Here is a 27,805-nt window from a genome sequence, read left to right on the forward strand (position 1 = left end):
ATAACCTATACTACAATGGACACTTTACCTGCTTCCGGTGCGTCATCATCATCAGATGTCATGGGAGTGACTGTAGGATGAGCAGTACTGCTTTTTTTCAACACTGTAAATCATGAAACAAGTAAAAGAACTTATTTATTCATACTATTGTTGATACAGCCCCCCATTATGTTTATAAACATTACATCTTACAAAAATGGTTCTTTATTTATGGAATAACAATTACGCTCCAAAAAAAAAATACAAACACACACATTGGCCAATAGTCATATGCACTATGGTAAGTGCAACACAGGAAAGAATGTACAGGACACAGACATAGGACACAATTACAAATACATACACTAACAAGCAAAAACATACACATCTTCATTTTCAAATGTAATGTAATTAATGAAAGATGCAATATAGAAAATGCTCTGTGATGTGGCACTACAAACACACATTAGCACAATCTGAGCAAAACAAACAAAAACAAATAAAAAGCCATCATAATAGTAAGGTAACTTAAGGCCCATACACATTAGACGATGTCGCTCTGTGAGCGACATCGTCTAACGTTTCCCCCTCCCGGGCCGGCCGGTCGGCGGCCGCCTGTATGCACTGAGCGATATGACAGCTCATATCGCTCAGTGACGTCACGCCCCCGCCAGCCCTGCATGAAGGTCGTGGACGACAGTCCACATCCTTCATGCATGCCCTACCGACAGCGACGATCGTTGCCGACCCGCGGGGCCGCGCATCGGTCGTCGCTGGCGGCATACACACTTAACGATAAAATGAGCGACGTCGCTCAAGGAGGGGGAAAATGAGCGATGTCGCTCATTATATCGTTAAGTGTGTATGGACCTTAAGTCTGCAGTGTTGTGTCAGGGTACAAATACAGCCTAAAACTGAACCAACAAATAGCGGCTTTGCCTTAAACAAGATTACATTCAGTACTAATGAAATTACACATGTAACTGGCTTCAAATTGACTTTGCACTACTCCAGCCTCTAACATGTCAACCACTGTTTTTGAAACATTGCACATGGATAACTGAAATAAAAAAGATAGTCCTACTTTCAAACTGTAAAATGTGCTAAAGGAAAACATTATTGCTGGCCAATTCTATGACACACCAAGTCCAAACTACACATGGAAAATGTACTGTAAAAATACCACATGACATACAGTAAAGTACTATGTGACATTGGCTTTTGTTGAAAACCTTACCCAAAACGATGTATTTGCTGATGCACACTTGAAGATGTGAGTAATATGCAACGTCACATGACACACATTTACAAAAAACATTAAGACAGAAGTAATGTAATAGAATGTTTAGACAAATACACATGCTCACCATCCTTCCTGGGCTGATCGGAATCACGGACATGGGTTGCAGACACTACTTCAGGAGGTATTAAACTCCGCATGGGCTCCTAATAGTCCAGATATCTGGCAATAAAGGGCTGTCCACCACCGGTTTTGCGAGCCGATTTCGTCTCCTTTGCCATTTTGGACTTGACACGTCACTTTATGTCATAGTACCGTTTGCGGCACGTGTCCTCCGTCCGCTTGACCACCCCCTCACTATTTACAGCAGCAACAACTTTCACCCACAACACCGTCTTCTTCCGTGTTGGCACCTTGGCGGACTCAGGCCCAAATAGCTGCCGCTGATACTTCATCAGCTCCTGCACCAATGCCACATTTTCAGCATAACTAAAATTTACATTCCGCCCAGTCTTAGTAGTGGTGCGTGGCTGCGGAGCTGTCTGACTGTCACTATCACTGTCACTTGAGGCTGCTGCAGCAACCTCACCCACCTCCTCAAACTCACTAACCTCACTCTCACTCACCTCCTCCACCTGACCAACCTCCTCCCCCTCACTCACCTCACCCACCTCACTCACCTCACCCACCTCACCCACCTCTGACTCACACATAATTGTGTGGTTTAACAATTAACACAAAAAAAAAATAAGACAAACAACACACTCCTCCACTACCACTGCACAACACTGCACAACACACACAAACACACACACACACACACACACACACACACACAAACACTGACAAGGGACTATAAAGCAAAAAAACTTGGACAAAAAATGAGACAAAACCAAAAAAAAAAACAAGACTACAAGAATGACAAGACTTCTTTCAAACACAATACTACACTCAGAAATCGCTAACAAAACTCCTCACCAAACCAACTACTCACCAACCTCCACAGCACAACCTCCCTCCTCACCACTAACTAAACCCACGAGGTGCGGACGGTTTGGGACGTATTTATATGGTTGCACACAGACACTCCTACATCTGAAACACAACCAATCACGAACGTGGATGAAAAACTAAACTAAAAGTGAAAATGCGGCCGTGGTTGTTAAAAAACCCTGCCGCGTTTAACATTGAAAAAAAACAAGTAAAAACAACAGAAACACGAACGCAAACATCAATGATGGCAGTAAACGGGCCAAAAAAATACGACTGCCATTGACATCGGAAAACATGAAAACCAATAACTCGACAGCTTCGTAAATTAGCGTAAATAGATTCAAAAAGTTGCATGAAAATGCACCCGATAGAGGGGAGTCGCTGTGCAGGGCTGCAAACGCTTGTGCAGAGAGCTGCACAAACAAAAGTTTTTGCAGTCTCTGCACTGCTCAGGACTTACCCGCTGCGATGAACCAGGACGGAGCTGACGTCAGGATCCCTCTCTGGAAACGGCCGGGCACGCCTGCGTTCACATGGACACTCCCTGAAAACGGTCAGTGGACGCCCCTGAACGCCCTCTTCCTGTCAATCTTCTAGCGTGTGATCGCTTTCTTCGTTAGATCTGTCGCTCCCTGGCGATGGCCGTTGCCAGGGAGCGACGCACTTGCACATTGCGACCCATGCGCAGGCGCACTTCAGACCTGATCGCACCGCTGTGAAAAATGGCAGTGTGCTACCAGGTCTGAATGACCCCCTAAGTCACAATGAACTGTGTACACGATGACTATACTATGTGGGCAATATGTCAGAACAGTCGGAAGTGGCTGCTAATTCGACAAAACATATGGATCTGCGGATAATCCGCCGATCGACGTGTTTTCTGACAAGTCAGAATTGCAGACAGGGCGGAAAAACGGCAGCTCCATTGAATAGGTCGAATCCTGATTCGACCCAAAAAAGTCAAAAACCTCCGTCTTTCCGACTTGACGGCAGGTCCAACTTCAATTGAATACACCTGTATATATATGCTCAAAAATAATGCTTTCTATATGCTTGGCAAGCGAGATCTATTAAGTATCTGGGTATTCATCTCTCGCTAGATAGGGACTTATATGATTGCAATTATACACCCTTATTAAGCGCATTTGAAAAACTAATTAAAGAATGGTCCCTTCACGAAATTTCTTGGTTGGGGCATATTTCTGCAATCAAGATGATATTGCTCCCTAAACTCCTCTACTTGTTTTGGGCTATCCCTCGTGGCTTCCCCAAACCCCCAATTGTAAGGGCTAACAAAATCATATCTCACTTTATTTGGAAGGGGTCTAAACCCTGCATTGCTAGGCAGGTTTTGACCTTACCCAAGAATGCTGGAGGTGTAGCTTACCCTAGTTTAGAGGCGTACCACTCCGCCTGTCTTCTCAGCCAGGCTTGGGACTGGTTCACCACGCACAACCCTAAACCATAGGTCCTTATGGAACGGTCTTTTTTGGGATTGATTGACATGAGGGATCTATTCTTGTTGACTATCCACGGCGTTCCAAAATGGCAGGGCCCTGGGGAAGCGATTAGAAGTCCCTTAAAGCTTTGGCATTCAGTGGTAGCGTCTGACCCAACTATTTCGCTGCCGACGACTGATCTGTCTGTTAGAACTATCGCCTGTATTATACCTAATCTCACGCTGGAAGCTTGGATAGATGTTGGGATCTCTGCTCGGAAGGAAGTTTAGTACCCTTCTCTAGCTTACAATCCCATTTCAATATACCAAAACATGACTTCTTTAAATATTTACAAATACGCCATTGGCTTTATTCCTGTGCTGGAGGGTTCAGAGGTCCCATTCCCCTCCCTGCTCCTTTATACTCTAGATTGTCTTCTTCTGATCATAGTGGTGGGATATCTAAATGGTATCAGTACATTGTCCTTCTGACTAAAACGGGTAAGACTCCCTCGCAGTTTAAATGGAAAGAGACCTTTCCATTGTGCTCCTTAACGTGTTTCAAGATTTCTAAATGTCTCCAACATTCCGAAATGTTTTATAAATTATGTCACAGGGCGTACTTTACTCCGCAGCGGCTTCATAGCATTTGGCCCTCGATATCCCAACTCTGCTGGAGAATCTGTGGACATGTGGGCAATATTTTACATATTTTCTGGGAGTGCCCGATCCTGCAGCCGCTGTGGATGGAAGTGTTCTCTCTTATGCGGGAAGTGCTGGGTGTGGAGGTGCCATTGAATCCCATGTTTGCTTTATTTCATTATTCAACATATGTCCAGGGTCGTTTCTTGGGGCAGGCGAGCAGTGCAACCGCACTGGGCGCCCGCCGCGGCACTAACTGTGGCTCCCTGCTTCCCCTTCCGATTTCTCCCCGAGTAACACGCTTGGGGGGCGGAGTTTCACGGAATGACGAGGTTGCGTCGTTACGTCACGACGCAACCCCATCACTCCGCGAAACTCCCCCCCCCCCCCCCCCCGAGCGGAGTACAGAGGGGGATCCAAGTTAGGAAGAGGGAAAGGCCGGCGCGAGGAGCGACTGGTGAGGCGGGCCGAAGAGCGGTAATCGCCTCTGTAAGTATTCTCTCTCTCTCAATGTGTTAAATGGGGATACCTGCCGTAATGTGTGAAATGGGGACTCTTGCCTGCCGTAGTGTGGGGATTTAATGTATCAAGGGCATTGCGGTGTGTGGCATAATATGGTAGAATTTTTTTTTCCTGTGGTGGTCGTGATCTGTTGGAGCAGGGTCAAAAACTGGATTGTGAGGTAGTCTTTTCAGACGAGGCCATGCCCATTTAAATGAGGCCACACCCATTTAGATGAGGCCACACCCCTTGCCGGGTGCGCGCACAAGTTTTTTATTTTTTTATCTAGGTGTGTGTGTGGGGGGGGGGGCAAATTTTTTTATGTCATGGGGGGGCGCATTTTTAAATCTCACACTGGGAGCCAAATTGGCTAGAAACAGCCCTGCATATGTCCTACTGAACTGTGATAGATATGTTGCTGGTCATATCCTCATATCCACTAAGGCGGTTATAGGACAGCTGTGGAAATCGCAGTCGATACCCACCATCCAAACTATCATTAATAATACCCACAAGCATTTCTTATTTGAAACAGCAGGAGGTGTGTATTCTATATCGCCTCCCCCAGTACAAAGAAATTGGTTGAAATGGGCGGAATTTCGGGAACGGCAGGGTCATGCCATGTTTATTAATGACTCCACAGATTTGTCGCAATTACACTCCCCACAATCTGATACTACCTTACTGTAGCAGTTATTCCTCCTTTACCCCTTTATACCAATGCCTGATTATGCCGCTCCTATGAACACATTTATTGTAGAGTTTTCTCTTTGTCTCTATTCCCCCTCATGTGTCGCTGTCCTGTACCTTTTCTCTTCTTATTTTCCCACCTGCACTATTTGATGTCTTCTCTGTTTTGCTTTTGTAATGTATTTTATTTGTTTGTTGCCAAGATTAGGAGTACACGACTGGCGAATTAAGCACTCTGCTCTAGTGTTATTGTGTTGTGTATAATTCTGTCGTTTACTCAATTCTGTTATTTTTTTGGACATGTTTTGTAAAGTGTGCTATTATTCTTGGTTTTTGTTTATCTGAAATTTAATAAAAACCATTATTAAAAAAACAAACAAAAAAACAATGCTTTCTGTATATACTTTTTTTGGTTTATGCTTCACATTGGATAAATACAGCAAGGCTATAACTAGGGGTACTGGGATCAGCACCTTGCACACAGTAATGTTACTGCATGTCAGGGCTTGGCCTATTTGTGTTCCTGGACTGGTGTCAGAGCTCAGAGGTGGAGATACAGCCATAAGCAGAAGCAATGGTGCTAAGGGAGAGGGGAGGGTTCAGATTACCCAGGCTCGGGCGGCTGATACCCCCCAGTATACCTGCGCTGTTGCTGACGTCAGCTGTGCCATCTTCCCGTTGATATCTTCGGGAAGATGGTGTCACACATAGAAGGCAAAGACTCAGCATTGTGCCAGAGTCTTTGTTCTCCAGTGGTTAGGGTCATGTTCCCAAATATCACTGGGAAGATGGCGCTGGCCGAAGAGGAGGGACCCGCTTCCTGATAAAGTAAGGTAGGAAGCGGGCAATTATATTATTGTATTCATATTTTAATAGTAATGGGCATCGTCATGCCCCTTTTCCCTTTTTAAGCCATGCCCCCTTTACCGGGGCTCAATGTGGCTCTCTACAGTCCTGAGCGGAAGGCAAGGAGGCTTACTGTAGTTCTTTCACATGTACAAAGAAGGAAAGGAAAGAACTGTGCAGAGTCTGAGTATTAGATAGTACTGGGTCTCTTAAGCAGCTGAGCGGGTCCTGGCCTGGACACTGGTGAATATGCTGGAATGGACAGCTGAATGGATCTGGAAGCTGCTGGTTGAACACCAGGTAGCCACTGGAAAGATTCTAGCTAAACAGCAGCCTAGACCCAATGGAACTTGAGCAATACCAAACTGAAACCAATACATTTTAACCTGATCTCTGAACTGGCGACAATGTCATCATGGCAGGACTTTGATCTTATATAAAAGAGATATTTGCTCAACACCAAGTTGATGGGGTCTTACCTGATTGTGGAAACCGGCAAAGTATTAACTGGATGCCAGGCTTGTAGTGGTTAGGGCTTAGCTGGACACCGGACTAATACCGGAGAGATCTTAGCTGGACAACAGGCTAGTACCAGTGCAGTCATAGCTGGACACCAGGCTGGTACTGGTGAGGTCTTAGCTGGACCAGTGAGGTCTTAGATGGGTTACAATTCACAACAGGCTCGTTCTAGAAACTTGAGCTGGGAATTCAGTGAAGGCACTTTGAGGAGCACAGGGACAGAGCTCCCACTGAGAGTAGTGAGTTTTGTTGCACTGGCGGTTTGTTAGCTGCCGTGGGAGTCCCGTTATAGGGACAGTTCATTGGTGATTGGGTGAAGCTATGGAGGACATGGGAAATACTTCCCTATTGGTAGTTCCCTGATCAGCTGATACTTCAGAACATGGCGGCACTCAGATCCTCAGAACTGTGTGAACTCTGCCACATGGGATGCCAGGAGCACCAGGAGAGACTGCACATGACCTATTCCAGGAGGGACAAAATGCTCTGTTCCTGGACTTCCCTCTTAATCTGTGAATGCTGTAACCGGTGTTGAAACACCTTTCTCATCAATTAACTAGTTCAACACAGGTGAATTAAGAGCAAAGCCCAGGACCAGAGTGTTAGCAGGGGCATATCTACCTATTGGCCGGGATGGCACTTGCCAGGGGCACCAGCCGAGGAGGTACGCTGCACAGCGGTGCCACCCGCAGCTAGTATATAGATTACATTTTTGTGGCAGCAGCACTCCCCCGGTTAGTCCTTCACCTGCGCTGATGCCAAGAAATGATAATAGCAGTCAGCAGCAGCAGCCCCCCCAAGGGGGGGGATGGTGTAGGACAGCTGCTGCCCCTAAAAGTGCTGCCTATAAAAGTTTAACAACTATATATATACACATATACATATATGTGTATATTTACATTATATATATATATATATATATATATATATATAATGTGCATGTGTGTGTATATATCTCCTATATAATAGCCCAGATCTGTGACTTTGTGCTTCATTTAATAACGCTGGGCAGAGTCAAAACACTGGGCGGAGTTAGTCAAATGAGTCACAGATCTGGGCAAATCTATAGGAGACTTGGAGCAGGATCAGATGGTATGGGAATGGCACAAACAGGGGTGCATACCTCCCAACTTTCTTCAGGCAGGAGGGACACACGCACAGCAAAAAGGGGGCATGGCCAATGGGAAAGGGGGCGTGGCTTCGCGGGTGGACCCGCGATCGCGAGCCATGCCCCTGTTTTCGTCAGTGCCCCCAGCGGCGGATTATGAGTCCGGGGGGCCCAGGGCACTTGAGACAGGAACCCTATCTCATTGCTGTGCCTGCAGTGGGTTTGGGGGCGTGGCCTAATTGCGATCATCGAGGTCACGCCCCTTTATGCAAATTCCGGGACTTTTTTTTTAATGGGATTTTGGCCCCTCAGCTAGGGGTAAATCCAGAGGGGGTGGTTGCTCCCCCCTACACACCCGCACAGGCAGAAGAAAGCAGGGAGGCTACTGCCTCCCTGCAACACCACAGACCTGCCAACACGCAGCAGCGTGTGCTGACTGTAGCACAATGCTGCTGCTGGCAGGACGGGGGAGCTTCAGAGCTGGGACAGAGCTACTCCAGCAGGGGGGGCCCCTAAAACTGTGAGGTCCGGGGTACGTACCCCCTGGGCCCACCCTTAATCCAAACCCCCTGATGCCCCCTCTCCCTCTGTCTCCACTAAATAGACGCTGTATGCATGCTAAGCAGAACAGCGAGTACAGGAGCTTCCTAACTGCCCCCCCCACCGCGGGACACTGCGGCCTGCGGGTGGGACCGTGGGACAGACCCAAAAAAATGGGACTGTCCCGCGAAAGTCTGGACAGTTGGGAGGTATGGGGGTGTGTGAGGGGGTATGCCATACAGACAGATGGACACCGGCTCACTGTGTACTTGACCCCCCACATCAGCATACTGAGCAGGGGCTCTCTGACGCGGAGGATCGTCACTTTCTGGCACACTCACACACTTCTTCAAACTGGGCCTAGACCCTGAGACAGCACGCTCTCGCCCTGTCTCAGGCCTGCACAAACTCCTGGCTGTGTTGCACTTTATTGCTACTGGGAGCTTTCAGGCTGTGTCTGTGGATGTCATTGGAATCTCACAGCCCTCATTTTCAAGAATACTAACACAGGTGATGTATACCTAACTACCTCCTCTGTTTTTGGTTGGTTTTAATTACTCTCAGTGGCAGTGATGATGTTCTGTCCTATAATCTCATGTTTTATTTTCTATCAAATATACACACAGGTGTTGGCTGTTTTGCAGCCCCACATCGATGCCTCAATCTGCTTCCCTACCCAGGAGTCTCAGTGGCATGCCGTCAGGGTAGATTTCTATGAGCTTGCTGGCATGCCCAATGTGCTGGGAGCCATAGATTGCACACACATTCAGCTGAGACCACCTAGGGGCAGGCAGCACATCTATACTTATCGTCATCTAGACCACTCCACAAATGTGCAGGTGGTTTGTGATGCAAAACTCAAAATAATGACTGTTGTTGCTGGTTACCCTGGGGGCTGCCATGACTCCTTCATCCTCAGTCAGTCATCCCTCTTTGATAAGTTTGAGGATGAACAAATACCAGATGGATGGCTGCTGGGTATGTAATTTCATGTGTAGGACTGTGTATACTTTGGCCAAATACAGTGTGTTACTTATGTGTTGCTGTATCTTAACATGAATCATGTTACTATATCTGTCTTTCAGGTGATGGAGGATATGGCTGTTTCTCTTGGCTTCTAACTCCATTGTCCCGACCTGATACCCCTGCTGAACACAATTACAATAATGCACATAAGTCCACGCGGAATGTGATAGAAAGATGTTTTGGTGTGCTGATATCTAGGTTTCGGTGTCTGGATAAGTCTGGTGGCCTTTTGTTGTATAGTCCCTTGAAGGTGACTCAAATTGTGTTCTGCTGCTGCTTTCATCAAAACATGTGTTTGCAACAACATCTGCCACATGTTGATGATGACGAGGAGGATGAAGAAAGCAGCCAGCAAGCAGAGGAATTAGAGAAATCTGGTGACACTTGGAGTACAGATGTAGGGAGGCAGGTTAGGCAAGACCTCATAAATAGTTATTTCTAAGGTAAGTATTTTTTGCTTCTTTCATTTGTTGTGTAAGCCTAAATATATTTGGCCCATTTTTCGTTTAAAAACCATTACTCAGAATGTGTCTGTCTCCTTGAGACATACAAACATACCCTTGCTTTATGCAAAACAAATGCAGCATGTGTATTGTGTTTATTTACATTTTCTAAACACCAGATTATGAGTGACATGCATGAAGTCTGGATAAGTGTTAATAAACTTTTACTGATAATTTCTTTAAAACACACATAATCCACATAGTAATTGAGTATGTTTTTTACTTTATGAATGTGTGTAACGTCCTAATGTAACACTTCTCCACATATAATATGTTAGCCTTGAGGAATACATGTGTCCCTATGTGTGATGCTCCATCGTATTTAAGGGACACAAACTTAGTCTCATCCAAAAAAAATAATTTCGTTATGTTTGCTGGAGTAAACTTGCAGATTTGTAAGTCAATACAGTTTTCAACATATATCCATTATTACACACATTATTTTTTTCAATTCAAATATTTCCAATTTCTTTGTTTCTGCATCATGTTTTAGAATCTGAATACTTGTTTTTACCACACACAAACATGGCACATCAATAATGTCAATCATTTTGGGGCTGAATTACCTAAATTTTTTGACAAAATATTAGGACACTCTTTGCAAACTCAATTGTGTTATTCTTGTAATGTCGTCTAGAGAAGAAATGTAAAAGAGTTAAAATTCACATTGTAAGTTGTATTGGTCATGGATGAATCTGCATGGCTGCCAATTAGTCTGTATGCAGGATATGAGAGTGTTTGGAATCAAGAAATAGTAATTTATTAATCAAATCAAGTGCTCTGGTTTCTGCATGCTAAAGACATTCTGCATGGCTGCCAATTAGTCTGTCTGCAGGATCTGAGAATGATTGGAATCAAGAAATAGTAATTTATTAATCAAATCAAGTGGTCTGGTTTCTGCATGCTAAGATCAATGTGCAGCTCAAAGAACATTTTCCTCCTCCAAAAAAATACAAAGATGTTAAAGAATAAATGTGATCCAAAAAATCATGTTGATGATGGTAACAGTTATAATTGATGATGTTGTAAAAATTGACAAGGTGCTAAGTGTTATATATATTCTGACAATCCTACACTTACTAACTGTGTTTATTTTCTTCTCTATACAGAAATCGGTGTCTAAAATTTTTATGGTTTTTTTGGGTGGCTGCTTGGACTGGCCTTTGCCTTTACCACTGTCGTGTTGGTGTGCCCTGGTGGAGCGCCTTGGTGGTGAGGACACTGGCGATAGAATTGGAGTAGTCGTACCAGAACTGCTGGTTGGTTGCTGTTGGTGCTGGGATCTGAGTGTTTCATTGAGGTTAGTGAGGGTGGCATTGAGTTCACGTGTTGCAGCATTTTGATTTTCTAAAATTCTGGTGATAGATTCATTGATCATTTGATTGTTTTCTAAGATGTTGATATAGCTTTGCTGTTGTCTGTGCTGTTCTTCCATTATGCGCTGTAAGTTGCCCATGACATGTGTAATGTCTGCACGCATGATTTCCATGGTATTGGCAATTCTGGTGGTTGGTTCATTTTGGCGACTGATATTTCTGCTGATTCTTCTGAGGTGAGATGGTAGGCTTGAAAAAATGTGGGTCTGCCTACGTTGGCAATCTTGATTAGTGGCCTGCTGTGTAGCCCAACTGTCCCAAAACACTTGATCAGGGCCTTGTGCTACTGGTGTTAGTGGGCTGTGTTGTGGTGGTGGTGTGCTTTGCTGTGGTGGTGTACTCACAGGTGCTGGGTGGCTGATTCCTTCGATTACTGGCTGCATTTGTAAAATGATTGTCTCATCCATGTCACTGTGTTGTTTTTGCTGTTGCGCAGTGATGCTGCTACCAGTACTAGAATCTGGAATTAGAATAATTTTGCCATTAGTTAGGCATATGTTAGAGAAATTAATACAAAGCAATAAACATGGAACGCATGTATTTGAATGGTGCTTTCAGATATCCAGCATAGCAACATCATCACTCAGAACTTAAATATAGACATATTCCTGTTTGTGGCAACTGTGTCTGGTTACTTCATTCTTAAAGCAAGCACAAGAGTTGTATGGTAGATCAGACATACTCCACCATAAAAACACACTTTAAACCATAATGTGTTGCCTTATAGTCTTTAAAACAAAAACATATTAATGTTTTTGCAGTTTGGTGCCAATGTTAGGACAAACACACATGTGAAATTGAGGAAAAAAACCTTACTATTTGCCAAGCTTACACATGTGTTTATGTTGCAGCATCTTCCTCACAATCTGCTACTGTATGGCTGAAGTGGACATACATATCTTTACTGGATGTGGACGAGGCCATTTTGCTCAGATTCCATTTGATGTTTTAGTGATTTCGGTAAGTATAGCAGATTTGGTTGGATTTTGAGTTAATTAGTCTAATTAAATGGATTATTACGAGATTACTCATTTTTTTTTAATTTACAGTTTCTTACTCACAATCAAGATGAGGGGAGTGTGGTTGGCGTCTTGGAGGTGTGTCCAAAATTTGGAGTGGTGGTACTGAACAAACTGTAGACAATCTTCGTGGCGGGGTAGCCTGCTGTGGTTGGGACTGGACATCAGACCTTGCTTTCTTTGTTGCCACATGTATTATTTGTTGGTGTGGTACAGGAGTCCGCCTTCTGCTGCTGAAGACTTCTTTTGATGGACCTAGGATTTAAAGTGTAATGTTGTTATGGCCATTCCTTTACAAACATAACCTATACTACAATGGACACTTTACCTGCTTCCGGTGAGTCATCATCATCAGATGTCATGGGAGTGACTGTAGGATGAGCAGTACTGCTTTTTTTCAACACTGTAAATCATGAAACAAATAAAAGAACTTATTTATTCATACTATTGTTGATACAGCCCCCCATTATGTTTATAAACATTACATCTTACAAAAATGGTTCTTTATTTATGGAATAACAATTACGCACCAAAAAAAAAAATACAAACACACACATTGGCCAATAGCCATATGCACTATGGTAAGTGCAACACAGGAAAGAATGTACAGGACACAGACATAGGACACAATTACAAATACATACACTAACAAGCAAAAACATACACATCTTCATTTTCAAATGTAATGCAATTAATGAAAGATGCAATATAGAAAATGCTCTGTGATGTGGCACTACAAACACACATTAGCACAATCTGAGCAAAACAAACAAAAACAAATAAAAAGCCATCATAATAGTAAGGTAACTAAGTCTGCAGTGTTGTGTCAGGGTACAAATACAGCTTAAAACTGAACCAACAAATAGCGGCTTTGCCTTAAACAAGATTACATTCAGTACTAATGAAATTACACATGTAACTGGCTTCAAATTGACTTTGCACTACTCCAGCCTCTAACATGTCAACCACTGTTTTTGAAACATTGCACATGGATAACTAAAATAAAAAACATAGCCCTACTTTCAAACTGTAAAATGTGCTAAAGGAAAACATTATTGCTTGCCAATTCTATGACACACCAAGTCCAAACTACACATGGAAAATGTACTGTAAAAATACCACATGACATACAGTAAAGTACTATGTGACATTGGCTTTTGTTGAAAACCTTACCCAAAACGATGTATTTGCTGATGCACACTTGAAGATGTGAGTAATATGCAACGTCACATGACACACATTTACAAAAAACATTAAGACAGAAGTAATGTAATAGAATGTTTAGACAAATACACATGCTCACCATCCTTCCTGGGCTGATCGGAATCACGGACATGGGTTGCAGACACTACTTCAGGAGGTATTAAACTCCGCATGGGCTCCTCATAGTCCAGATATCTGGCAATAAAGGGCTGTCCACCACCGGTTTTGCGAGCCGACTTCGTCTCCTTGGCCATTTTGGACTTGACACGTCACTTTATGTCATAATACCGTTTGCGGCACGTGTCCTCCGTCCGCTTGACCATCCCCTCACTATTTACAGCAGCAACAACTTTCACCCACAACACCGTCTTCTTTCGTGTTGGCACCTTGGCGGACTCAGACCCAAATAGCTGCCGCTGATACTTCATCAGCTCCCGCACCAATGCCACATTTTCAGCATAACTAAACTTTACATTCCGCCCAGTCTTAGTAGTGGTGCGTGGCTGCGGAGCTGTCTGACTGTCACTATCACTGTCACTTGAGGCTGCTGCAGCAACCTCACCCACCTCCTCAACCTCACTAACCTCACTCTCACTCACCTCCTCCACCTGACCAACCTCCTCCCCCTCACTCACCTCACCCACCTCACCCACCTCTGACTCACACATAATTGTGTGGTTCAACAATTAACTAAAAAAAAATAAGACAAACAACACACTCCTCCACTACCACTACCACTGCACAACACTGCACAACACACACACACACACACACACACACACACACACACAAACACAAACACAAACACTGACAAGGGACTATAAAGCAAAAAAACTTGGACAAAAAATGAGACAAAACCAAAAAAAAACAAGACTACAAGAATGACAAGACTACTTTCAAACACAATACTACACTCAGAAATCGCTAACAAAACTCCTCACCAAACCAACTACTCACCAACCTCCACAGCACAACCTCCCTCCTCACTACTAACTAAACCCACGAGGTGCGGACGGTTTGGGGCGTATTTATACGGTTGCGCACAGACACTCCTACATCTGAAACACAACCAATCACGAACGTGGATGAAAAACTAAACTAAAAGTGAAAATGTGGCCGTGGTTGTTAAAAAACCCTGCCGCGTTTAACATTGAAAAAAAACAAGTAAAAACAACAGAAACACGAACGCAAACATCAATGATGGCAGTAAACGGGCCAAAAAAATACGACTGCCATCGACATCGGAAAACATGAAAACCAATAACTCGACAGCTTCGTAAATTAGCGTAAATAGATTCAAAAAGTTGCATGAAAATGCACCCGATAAAAAATGAGTTTAAACTCCACACAAACCGACTCAAACACGAATATTAGTAAATAAACCCCCTGGTCGCATGCAGGCTATTTTTTGCACTGCTGCGACCAGGTAATCGCTGCCCACAGGGGAGAGGGGATTCGCTGTGCAGGGCTGCAAACGCTTGTGCAGAGAGCTGCACAAACAAAAGTTTGTGCAGTCTCTGCACTGCTCAGGACTTACCCGCTGCGATGAACCAGGACGGAGCTGACGTGAGGATCCCTCTCTGGAAACGGCCGGGCACGCCTACGTTCACATGGACACTCCCTGAAAACGGTCAGTGGACGCCCCCGAACGCCCTCTTCCTGTCAATCTTCTAGCGTGTGATCGCTTTCTTCGTTAGATCTGTCGCTCCCTGGTGATTGCCGTTGCCAGGGAGCGACGCACTTGCACATTGCGACCCATGCGCAGGCGCACTTCAGACCTGATCGCACCGCTGTGAAAAATGGCAGTGTGCTACCAGGTCTGAATGACCCCCTAAGTCACAATGAACTGTGTACACGATGACTATACTATGTGGGCAATATGTCAGAACAGTCGGAAGTGGCTGCTAATTCGACAAAACATATGGATCTGCGGATAATCCGCCGATCGACGTGTTTTTTGACAAGTCAGAATTGCAGACAAAGCGGAAAAACGGCAGCTCCATTGAATAGGTCGAATCCTGATTCGACCCAAAAAAGTCGAAAACCTCCGTCTTTCCGACTTGACGGCAGTTCCAACTTCAATTGAATACACCTGTATATATATGCTCAAAATAATGCTTTCTATATGCTTGGCAAGCGAGATCTATTAAGTATCTGGGGGTATTCATCTCTCGCTAGATAGGGACTTATATGATTGCAATTATACACTCTTATTAAGCGCATTTGAAAAACTAATTAAAGAATGGTCTCGTCACGAAGTTTCTTGGTTGGGGCATATTTCTGCAATCAAGAAGATATTGCTCCCTAAACTCCTCTACTTGTTTTGGGCTATCCCTCGTGGCTTCCCCAAACCCCCAAATGTAAGGGCTAACAAAATCATATCTCACTTTATTTGGAAGGGGTCTAAACCCTGCATTGCTAGGCAGGTTTTGACCTTACCCAAGAATGTTGGAGGTGTAGCTTACCCTAGTTTAGAGGCGTACCACTCCGCCTGTCTTCTCAGCCAGGCTTGGGACTGGTTCACCACGCACAACCCCAAACCATGGGTCCTTATGGAACGGTCTTTTTTGGGATTGATTGACATAAGGGATCTATTCTTGTTGACTATCCACGGCGTTCCAAAATGGCAGGGCCCTGGGGAAGCGATTAGAAGTCCCTTAAAGCTTTGGCATTCAGTGGTAGCGTCTGACCCAACTATTTCGCTGCCGACGGCTGATCTGTCTGTTAGAACTATCGCCTGTTTTATACCTAATCTCACGCTGGAAGCTTGGATAGATGTTGGGATCTCTGCTCGGAAGGAAGTTTAGTGCCCTTCTCTAGCTTACAATCCCATTTCAATATACCAAAACATGACTTCTTTAAATATTTACAAATACGCCATTGGCTTTATTCCTGTGCTGGAGGGTTCAGAGGTCCCATTCCCCTCCCTCCTCCTTTATACTCTAGATTGTCTTCTTCTGATCATAGTGGTGGGATATCTAAATGGTATCAGTACATTGTCCTTCTGACTAAAACGGGTAAGACTCCCTCGCAGTTTAAATGGAAAGAGACCTTTCCATTGTGCTCCTTAACATGTTTCAAGATTTCAAAATGTCTCCAACATTCCGAAATGTTTTATAAATTATGTCACAGGGCGTACTTTACTCCGCAGCGGCTTCATAGCATTTGGCCCTCGATATCCCAACTCTGCTGGAGAATCTGTGGACATGTGGGCAATATTTTACATATTTTCTGAGAGTGCCCGATCCTGCAGCCGCTGTGGATGGAAGTGTTCTCTCTTATGCGGGAAGTGCTGGGTGTGGAGGTGCCATTGAATCCCATGTTTGCTTTATTTCATTATTCAACATATTTCCAGGGCCGTTTCTTGGGGCAGGATAGCAGTGCAACCGCACTGGGCGCCCGCCGCGGCACTAACTGTGGCTCCCTGCTTCCCCCTCCTATTTCTCCCCGAGTAACATGCTTGGGGGGCCGAGTTTCACGGAATGACGAGGTTGCGTCGTTACGTCACAACGCAACCCCGTCACGACGCGAAACTCCCCCCCCCCGAGCGGAGTACAGAGGGGGATCCAAGTTAGGAAGAGGGAAAGGCCGGCGCGAGGAGCGACTGGTGAGGCGGGCCGAAGAGCGGTAATCGCCTCTGTAAGTATTCTCTCTCTCTCAATGTGTAAAATGGGGATACCTGCCGTAATGTGTGAAATGGGGACTCTTGCCTGCCGTAGTGTTAGGATTTAATGTATCAAGGGCATTGCGGTGTGTGGCATAATATGGTAGAATTTTTTTTTCCTGTGGTGGTCGTGATCTGTTGGAGCAGGGTCAAAAACTGGATTGTGAGGTAGTTTTTTCAGACGAGGCCATGCCCATTTAAATGAGGCCACACCCATTTAGATGAGGCCACGCCCCTTGCCGGGTGCGCGCACAAGTTTTTTATTTTTTATCTAGGTGTGTGTGTGGGGGGGGGGGCACATTTTTTAATGTCATGGGGGGGCGCATTTTTAAATCTCACACTGGGAGCCAAATTGGCTAGAAACAGCCCTGCATATGTCCTACTGAACTGTGATAGATATGTTGCTGGTCATATCCTCATATCCACTAAGGCGGTTATAGGACAGCTGTGGAAATCGCAGTCGATACCCACCATCCAAACTATCATTAATAATACCCACAAGCATTTCTTATTTGAAACAGCAGGAGGTGTGTATTCTATATCGCCTCCCCCAGTACAAAGAAATTGGTTGAAATGGGGGGAATTTCGGGAACGGCAGGGTCATGCCATGTTTATTAATAACTCCACAGATTTGTCGCAATTACACTCCCCACAATCTGATACTACCTTACTGTAGCAGTTATTCCTCCTTTACCCCTTTATACCAATGCCTGATTATGCCGCTCCTATGAACACATTTATTGTAGAGTTTTCTCTTTGTCTCTGTTCCCCCTCATGTGTCGCTGTCCTGTACTATTTGATGTCTTCTCTGTTTTGCTTTTGTAATGTATTTTATTTGTTTGTTGCCAAGATTAGGAGTACACGACTGGCGAATTAAGCACTCTGCTCTAGTGTTATTGTGTTGTGTATAATTCTGTCGTTTACTCAATTCTGTTATTTTTTTGGACATGTTTTGTAAAGTGTGCTATTATTCTTGGTTTTTGTTTATCTGAAATTTAATAAAAACCATTATTAAAAAAACAAACAAAAAAACAATGCTTTCTGTATATACTTTTTTTGGTTTATGCTTCACATTAAATAAATACAGCAAGGCTATAACTAGGGGTACTGGGATCAGCACCTTGCACACAGTAATGTTACTGCATGTCAGGGCTTGGCCTATTTGTGTTCCTGGACTGGTGTCAGAGCTCAGAGGTGGAGATACAGCCATAAGCAGAAGCAATGGTGCTAAGGGAGAGGGGAGGGTTCAGATTACCCAGGCTCGGGCGGCTGATACCTCCCAGTATACCTGCGCTGTTGCTGACGTCGGCTGTGCCATCTTCCCGTTGATATCTTCGGGAAGATGGTGTCACACATAGAAGGCAAAGACTCAGCATTGTGCCAGAGTCTTTGTTCTCCAGTGGTTAGGGTCATGTTCCCAAATACCACTGGGAAGATGGCGCTGGCCGAAGAGGAGGGACCCGCTTCCTGATAAAGTAAGGTAGGAAGCGGGCAATTATATTATTGTATTCATATTTTAATAGTAATGGGCATCGTCATGCCCCTTTTCCCTTTTTAAGCCTTGCCCCCTTTACCGGGGCTCAATGTGGCTCTCTACGGGCCTGAGCAGAAGGCAAGGAGGCTTACTGTAGTTCTTTCACATGAACAAAGAAGGAAAGGAAAGAACTGTGCAGAGTCTGAGTATTAGATAGTACTGGGTCTCTTAAGCAGCTGAGCGGGTCCTGGCCTGGACACTGGTGAATATGCTGGAATAGACAGCTGAATGGATCTGGAAGATGCTGGTTGAACACCAGGTAGCCACTGGAAAGATTCTAGCTAAACAGCAGCCTAGACCCAATGGAACTTGAGCAATACCAAACTGAAACCAATACATTTTAACCTGATCTCTGAACTGGCGACAATGTCATCATGGCAGGACTTTGATCTTATATAAAAGAGATATTTGCTCAACACCAAGTTGATGGGGTCTTACCTGATTGTGGAAACCGGCAAAGTATTAACTGGATGCCAGGCTTGTAGTGGTTAGGGCTTAGCTGGACACCGGACTAATACCGGAGAGATCTTAGCTGGACAACAGGCTAGTACCAGTGCAGTCATAGCTGGACACCAGGCTGGTACTGGTGAGGTCTTAGCTGGACCAGTGAGGTCTTAGATGGGTTACAATTCACCAACAGGCTCGTTCTAGAAACTTGAGCTGGGAATTCAGTGAAGGCACTTTGAGGAGCACAGGGACAGAGCTCCCACTGAGAGTAGTGAGTTTTGTTGCACTGGCGGTTTGTAAGCTGCCGTGGGAGTCCCGTTATAGGGACAGTTCATTGGTGATTGGGTGAAGCTATGGAGGACATGGGAAATACTTCCCTATTGGTAGTTCCCTGATCAGCTGATACTTCAGAACATGGCGGCACTCAGATCCTCAGAACTGTGTGAACTCTGCCACATGGGATGCCAGGAGCACCAGGAGAGACTGCACATGACCTATTCCAGGAGGGACAAAATGCTCTGTTCCTGGACTTCCCTCTTAATCTGTGAATGCTGCCACCGGTGTTGAAACACCTTTCTCATCAATTAACTAGTTCAACACAGGTGAATTAAGAGCAAAGCCCAGGACCAGAGTGTTAGCAGGGGCATATCTACCTATTGGCCGGGATGGCACTTGCCAGGGGCACCAGCCGAGGAGGTACGCTGCACAGCGGTGCCACCCGCAGCTAGTATATAGATTACATTTTTGTGGCAGCAGCACTCCCCCGGTTAGTCCTTCACCTGCGCTGATGCCAAGAAATGATAATAGCAGTCAGCAGCAGCAGCCCCCCCAAGGGGGGGATGGTGTAGGACAGCTGCTGCCCCTAAAAGTGCTGCCTATAAAAGTTTAACAACTATATATATATACACATATACATATATGTGTATATTTACATTATATATATATATATATATATATATAATGTGCATGTGTGTGTATATATCTCCTATATAATAGCCCAGATCTGTGACTTTGTGCTTCATTTGCTAACGCTGGGCGGAGTCAAAACACTGGGCGGAGTTAGTCAAATGAGTCACAGATCTGGGCAAATCTATAGGAGACTTGGAGCAGGAGCAGATGGTATGGGAATGGCACAAACAAGGGTGCATACCTCCCAACTTTCTTCAGGCAGGAGGGACACACGCACAGCAAAAAGGGGGCATGGCCAATGGGAAAGGTTGCGTGGCTTCGCGGGTGGACCCGCGATCGCGAGCCACGCCCCTGTTTTCGTCAGTGAGGGGGCATGCCCAGCGCTCTGTGAGCTGCTGGCATGCCCCCAGCGGCGGATTATGAGTCCGGGGGGCCCAGGGCACTTGAGACAGGAACCCTATCTCATTGCTGTGCCTGCAGTGGGTTTGGGGCGTGGCCTAATTGCGCCCCTCGTGGCCACGCCTCTTTATGCAAATTCCGGGATTTTTTTTTTTTAATTATTATTATTATTTTTTTTAATGGGATTTTGGCCCCTCAGCTAGGGGTAAATCCAGAGGGGGTGGTTGCTCCCCCCTACACACCCGCACAGGCAGAAGAAAGCAGGGAGGCTGCTGCCTTCCTGCAACACCACAGACCTGCCAACACGCAGCAGCGTGTGCTGACTGTAGCACAATGCTGCTGCTGTCAGGACGGGGGAGCTTCAGAGCTGGGACAGAGCTACTCCAGCCGGGGGGCCCCCTAAAACTGTGAGGTCCGGGGTACGTACCCCCTGGGCCCACCCTTAATCCGTACCCGCTGATGCCCCCTCTCCCTCTGTTTCCACTAAATAGACGCTGTATGCATGCTAAGCAGAACAGCGAGTACAGGAGCTTCCCAACTGCCCCCCCCCCCCCCCACCGCGGGACACTGCGGCCTGCGGGTGGGACAGTGGGACAGACCCAAAAAAATGGGACTGTCCCGCGAAAGTCTGGACAGTTGGGAGGTATGGGGGTGTGTGAGGGGGTATGCCATACAGACAGATGGACACCGGCTCACTGTGTACTTGACCCCCCACATCAGCATACTGAGCAGGGGCTCTCTGACGCGGATCGTCACTTTCTGGCACACTCCACACTTCTTAGCTGCAGTTTTGAGGGGCACCTGCCGCTGTGCAGGTTCCGTACTGCCTCTGTTATCTCCAGCCCCGGCAACCCCACCGCTAGCTGCAGCGCTGCCGCCCGCAGTGAGGTGTGCCCAGCTCCTTCACACACTTTAGCCGGCGGACAGCGCTGCAGAAGTCCGCGCTGCTTGCAGGCTCCGACCCCCTCCTCCCTCCAGCCGCAGCGTCTCCTGGGGGCTAACCAGTCACTCCCAGTCTCCCCTTACCACAGTGCCCGGCAGCCGCGAGGTCCACGCCGCGTGCATGCTATGACCCCCTCCTCCCTCCAGCCGCAGCGTCTCCTGGGGGCTAACCAGTCACTCCCAGTCTCCCCTTACCATAGTGCCCGGCAGCCACGCGAGGTCCGCGGTGTGTGACTGAGGAGTGGGGGGGGGGGAGGGATGCGGACGGGCAGAGGAAGCAGGACTCCAGCCTGAGAGAGTCAGCCATGCCAAGTCTCCACTCTCCACCAGCAGCAGATCCAAACAGGTTGGAGTGGAACAGCAGCAGCCAGCAGTAGTGACTCCGGTAAGACACATCTGTCTGTCACCACTGTTTTGTCCCTAATACCAATCTCTCCTATGCCCTGTGTTCTGTCATGTCCCTGTCACCCCTGGCCTTGCCCTGTCACCCCTGGCCTTGCCCTGTCACCCTTATCCTGGTCCTTTCACCCTTATCCTGGCCCTGTCACCCCTATCCTGGCCCTGTCACCCTTATCCTGGCCCTGTTACCCCTATCCTGGCCCTGTCAACCAAATCCTGGTCCTGCCGCCCCTACCCTGGCCCTGTCACCCCTATCCTGTCCCTGTAATTTCTGTCCTGGCCCCGTCACCCCTATCCCGGCCCTGTCACCCTTGTCATGGTCCTGCCGCCCCTAACCTGGCCCTGTCACCCCTATCCTGTCCCTGTCATTTCTGTCCTGGCTCCGTCACCCCTGTCCTTGCCCTGTCACCCCTGTCCTGGCCCCGTCACCCCTGTCCTGGCCCCGTCACCCCTGTTATGATCCTGTCACCCCTATCCTGGCCCTGTCACCTAAATCCTGGTCCTGCCGCCCCTACCCTGGCCCTGTCACCCCTATCCTGTCCCTGTCATTTCTGTCCTGGCCCCGTCACCCCTATCCCGGCCCTGTCACCGTTGTCATGGTCCTGCCGCCCCTACCCTGGCCCTGTCACCCCTATCCTGTCCCTGTCATTTCTGTCCTGGCTCCGTCACCCCTGTCCTTGCCCTGTCACCCCTGTCCTGGCCCCGTCACCCCTGTCCTGGCCCCGTCACCCCTGTTCTGACCCTGTCACCCCTGTCCTGGCCCTGTTACTGCATACCCTCCAACTACCTTTTTGGCAGGTACAGTACCCGCGGCGCCTCCAGACCCCTCCCCAATGCACCACACCTCCACACTTTCCCCTCCACCACATGCGACACTCCACCCCTCCCCCACACGCTGTGCCTCCAGACCCCCTACACCCCCAGCGGCTCCCACTCCCCCACCCCTCCACCACCCACAGCACCTCCAGACCCCCTCCACCATCCACCCCCCATATATGTCTCCCCCCACACCTGCCCCCCTCCACCCACAGCATCTGCAGACACCCTCCTCCATTCGCAGTCCCCCCCCTCACCCACCCACGGCACCTCCGCACCTGCCCCTCCACCACCTGCAGCGCCTCCGGACCCCCTTCCCCGTCCGCAGCACCACCCGCACCTGGCTCTCCCCCACCGCGGTGCCTCCGGACCCCCTACCCCACCCCCGGCACCCCCGCCCCTTCCCATCCCACAGCACCTCCGGAACCCTTCACCCATATGCAACATCCCTGCACCTGCCTCTCCCCCGTGGCACCCCTGCCCCTCCCCCACCTGCAGTGCCTCCGGACCACTCCCCCATCTACAGCCCCCACTCTTCTGTCTCTCCCCCACCCGCAGCACCTCCCAATCCTTCCCCATCCGGCCCCCCCCGCATCTGCCCCCCCTCCACCTACAGCATCTACAAACACCCTCCCCAATCCGCAGTCTCCCCCGCACCCGCTCATTCTGTACATCGTGCCCTGCAGGTGCTGTTCACGCCGTCGCAAGGGGCTGCGCCTCCTTCACCATCACACGCCCTTTCATTGTGTAATATTTAACCACTAACAAAGGAATGCAGGTAATAATACAAATATTGAAACCCATATAGGCATGCAAGGGTTAAAGGGGCGTAGCCCCTTGCGACGGTGTGAAGAGCGCCCGTAGGGCGCGATGAAGCACCTAGTATATATATATATATATATATATATATATATATACATATATACATACAGTTGTGCTCATAAGTTTACACAGTTGTTTGACAATAAATGGCTTCACCCAACCACTAACCATGAGTGAAAGAAAAGTCTGTGAGTTATCATTCATATTCTCTGACAAATGGCCAGAAAATCACAAATTCTGCTAGGGTATGTAAACTTATGAGCACAACTGTGTATATATATATATATATATATATATATATATACATAGGGTGAATTAACAGCGCCAAAAGATGCAGTAAAAATTTTTTTTCACAGTATGTCAATTACAAATGTATTCCAAAAGAACAGCTAGTCACTACAATGCCACTCCCCTTTTTATCTGTATATGGGGCGTCTGCTAGATCTTAGGTACGACCTGCACTTGTACGTGTGCCGGATAGATAAAAATTGGAAAAGCGAATAAGAGCAAAGCAACCATAGGTGGTAGATATTCTGAGTGACTATAAGAAGATTTTTTTTAACAAATAAAATGGGGTTTATTGCACAGAACGTATTAAGACAATTGCACATAAAAAGACAGCAAACAGACAAAAATGATGCTTTTTTTAAAAACCGTTACACAATTTGTTAAAAAACCATTCCAAAGGGCACATAAAAGACAAGATTAAAATGGTGCTAAAAATTCATGCACTAAAAGATGAGAAAAAAAAATTGAGACAACTGTGTGTCTAAAAATTATGTAAAAAGATAAATGTATACAAAAGTTTGTTATAAAGTAAAAACAGCTTAACTGAGGATTTCAGTAGTAGGCAGGAATCACCCAACGCGTTTTGTCTGGTCTGACTTCATCAAGGAGTAGTGAGCATAGTGGGACACATCCTCTATATATACCCTTATGGGTCAGGAAGTGATTGGTTACCTCACTTCCTGTGGTTAATTGACATTAAGGAACAGGATCCAAGAAACATAGAATAGTTGTAGCTAGTAGTGAGGGATACACTAAATGTAGTCAGGCGCTATGTTTGCACTTTAAAACTATAAAGGAGCACTTTAAAATTATTGAAAGTGTTCAGAGGAGTTCATTCCCGGTAAATGACGCTAATCGCGTCATTTCCGCCCCACTTCCGGTGTCCGGAGCATTCTTCTGCGCATGCGCCGGCTGATATGAGGAAAGGTGCGGCGGCCATCTTATTGAAGTCCATAGCATGAGACAGTTCTGTGTAATGGAAGCGGGTGTCGGCGGCCATATTTCCATGGATAATATCCATTAGTTTAGATAGGTGGTGAGTGTATTCTTGTCTCCAAAACCGGAAAAAAGAAAGATAAAAGCGGATTCAGTACTTGTAACCGATTTAAAAGTCATATATAGTCCATATTATATATACAGAACCCTCATATTAATGAGGACTATGTTGCATATGGTTAAGTTCTTCAGTCATATATCTCCTGGAATGTCCCTGCAAGATGAAGTACATTGGCAAGACAAAGAGGCCCCTGAAAATCCGTATACAAAAGCACGTAAGAATAAGGTCCAAACACATGCCGTATCCAGACACTTCCTACAACACCACAGCTCTAACCCAGAAGATCTTACTTTCAAGGGTATAGAACTAGTGACACTTGGAGAAAGAGGAGGTGACCTCTCCAATCTCCTATCAAGAAGAGAGATGTTCTGGATACACGAAATGAAATCACTCCATCCAGCCGGACTGAATGAAGGATACGAAATAGCTCCTTTTTTTTAACGTAAGCCAGTCATGTCTCGATACTTCCTTCTTGATACCGCACACTTCCCCTTTTTCCTCCCAGCTGGGTCCATGCTGCAACGTGGCACAGTGACCCCCAATTTCTGAGCATGCTTTCTGATCGGTACCACCCAGATCCTAAATTACAGTCATACCACACTGGATATGCCCAAATCCGTCTGATCTTGGAAGCCAAGCAGTGTTGGCCAGGCCAGTACTGGATAAGGAATCTTTCCAAGAAGACCGGGTGCTGTAACAACAACTGGATCAGGGACGGGTAATTTCTATGTCTGTATATCTTTACACTTAAACTAATAAAAATCACCTCTCTGTTTATAATGGTATCTATCCATATATAAGCACTACTAGCACCATATTGATTACCACATCAACTTTCCAGTGTAATAATCTCACATCTGTACTATATTCTGCATCCCTTGATGCTAGCTTAATGCACCATTTCATAGAATGTCATTCCCATAGGGACAATAGAAGGTATGCTATATGTGTTCATTTGATATGACCATACTGGAACTTAACCATATGCAACATAGTCCTCATTAATATGAGAGTTCTGTATATATAATATGGACTATATATGACTTTTAAATCGGTTACAAGTACTGAATCCGCTTTTATCTTTCTTTTTTTCCGGTTTTGGAGACAAGAATACACTCACCACCTATCTAAACTAATGGATATTATCCATGGAAATATGGCCGGCGACACCCGATTCCATTACACTGAACTGTCTCATGCTATGGACTTCAATAAGATGGCCGCCGCACCTTTCCTCATATCAGCTGGCGCATGCGCAGAAGAATGCTCCGGACACCGGAAGTGGGGCGGAAATGACGCGATTAGCGTCATTTACCGGGAATGAACTCCTCTGAACACTTTCAATAATTTTAAAGTGCTCCTTTATAGTTTTAAAGCGCAAACATAGTGCCTGACTACATTTAGTGTCTCCCTCACTACTAGCTACAACTATTCTATGTTTCTTGAATCCTGTTCCTTAATGTCAATTAACCACAGGAAGTGAGGTAACCAATCACTTCCTGACCCATAAGGGTATATATAGATGATGTGTCCCACTATGCTCACTACCCCTTGATGAAGTCGGACCAGACGAAACGCGTTGGTTGATTCCTGCCTACTACTGAAATCCTCAGTTAAGCTGTTTTTACTTTATAACAAACTTTTGTATACATTTATCTTTTTACATAATTTTTAGACACACAGTTGTCTCAATTTTTTTTTCCTCATCTTTTAGTGCATGAATTTTTAGCACCATTTTAATCTTGTTTTTTATGTGCCCTTTGGAATGGTTTTTTAACAAATTGTGTAACGGTTTTTAAAAAAAGCATCATTTTTGTCTGTTTGCTGTCTTTTTATGTGCAATTGTCTTAATACGTTCTGTGCAATAAACCCCATTTTATTTGTTAAAAAAAATCTTCTTATAGCCACTCAGAATATCTACCACCTATGGTCGCTTTGCTCTTATCCGCTTTTCCAATTTTTATCTATCCGGCACACGTACAAGTGCAGGTCGTACCTAAGATCTAGCAGACGCCCCATATACAGAAAAAAGGGGAGTGGCATTGTAGTGACTAGCTGTTCTTTTGGAGTACATTTGTAATTGACATACTGTGAAAAAAAAATTTTACTGCATCTTTTGGCGCTGTTAGTTCACCCTATATATATATATATATATATACACGTTTCGGGGATGGTCTCTCCTTCCTCAGGACAGGAAAGGGAGACCATCCCTGAAACATAGATTAATAAAACCACCCAGTTGGGAATTTTACCATTTTGGAGTCTTTGAGTACTGCCTGTTTTAGTGCTATAATGTGAATTTTGGCTCATACCATGTGGTATAATGTGAATTTTGGCTCATACCGTGTGCTATAATGTGAATTTTGGCTCATACTGTATGCTATAATGTGAATTTCGGCTCATTCTGTGTGCTATAATATGAATTTTGGCTCATACTGTGTGCTACAATGTGAATTTCTGCTCATACCGTGTTGTATAATGTGCATTTCGGCTCATTCTGTGTGCTATAATGTGAAAGGGGCACCAGTACTAGATAGTACTAGGGGTCCTACTATTGTGGTGCATAATGTGTATAAGATATGGTGTGGTAAACTACACTGAAAGACACGCCCCCTTTAGACTGACCACGCCCCCATTTCAGGAGCGATATATATATTCTCGATGGTGAATCAGTTGCGCCTTCAGTGTTCAAAAACAAATCACGACTATTCCAAGTGTCCTTAAATAACAATCAGATGTGTGTACCAGATAGACTAGAGATCTTAGCCTGTAAGAGATATCTTTAAGGCAGTTTTCTTCTCCTTAATGTTCTCCTCCTCTCAAACCCGTCAGGATGTTACGTGATATTTCACGTGTATGGAGGATGGAGAAAATATATCAATAAAGTGCACTGTTCATAATATAA

Source organism: Pseudophryne corroboree, chromosome 8 (assembly GCF_028390025.1).
Source record: "Pseudophryne corroboree isolate aPseCor3 chromosome 8, aPseCor3.hap2, whole genome shotgun sequence".
Classification (NCBI taxonomy): domain Eukaryota; kingdom Metazoa; phylum Chordata; class Amphibia; order Anura; family Myobatrachidae; genus Pseudophryne; species Pseudophryne corroboree.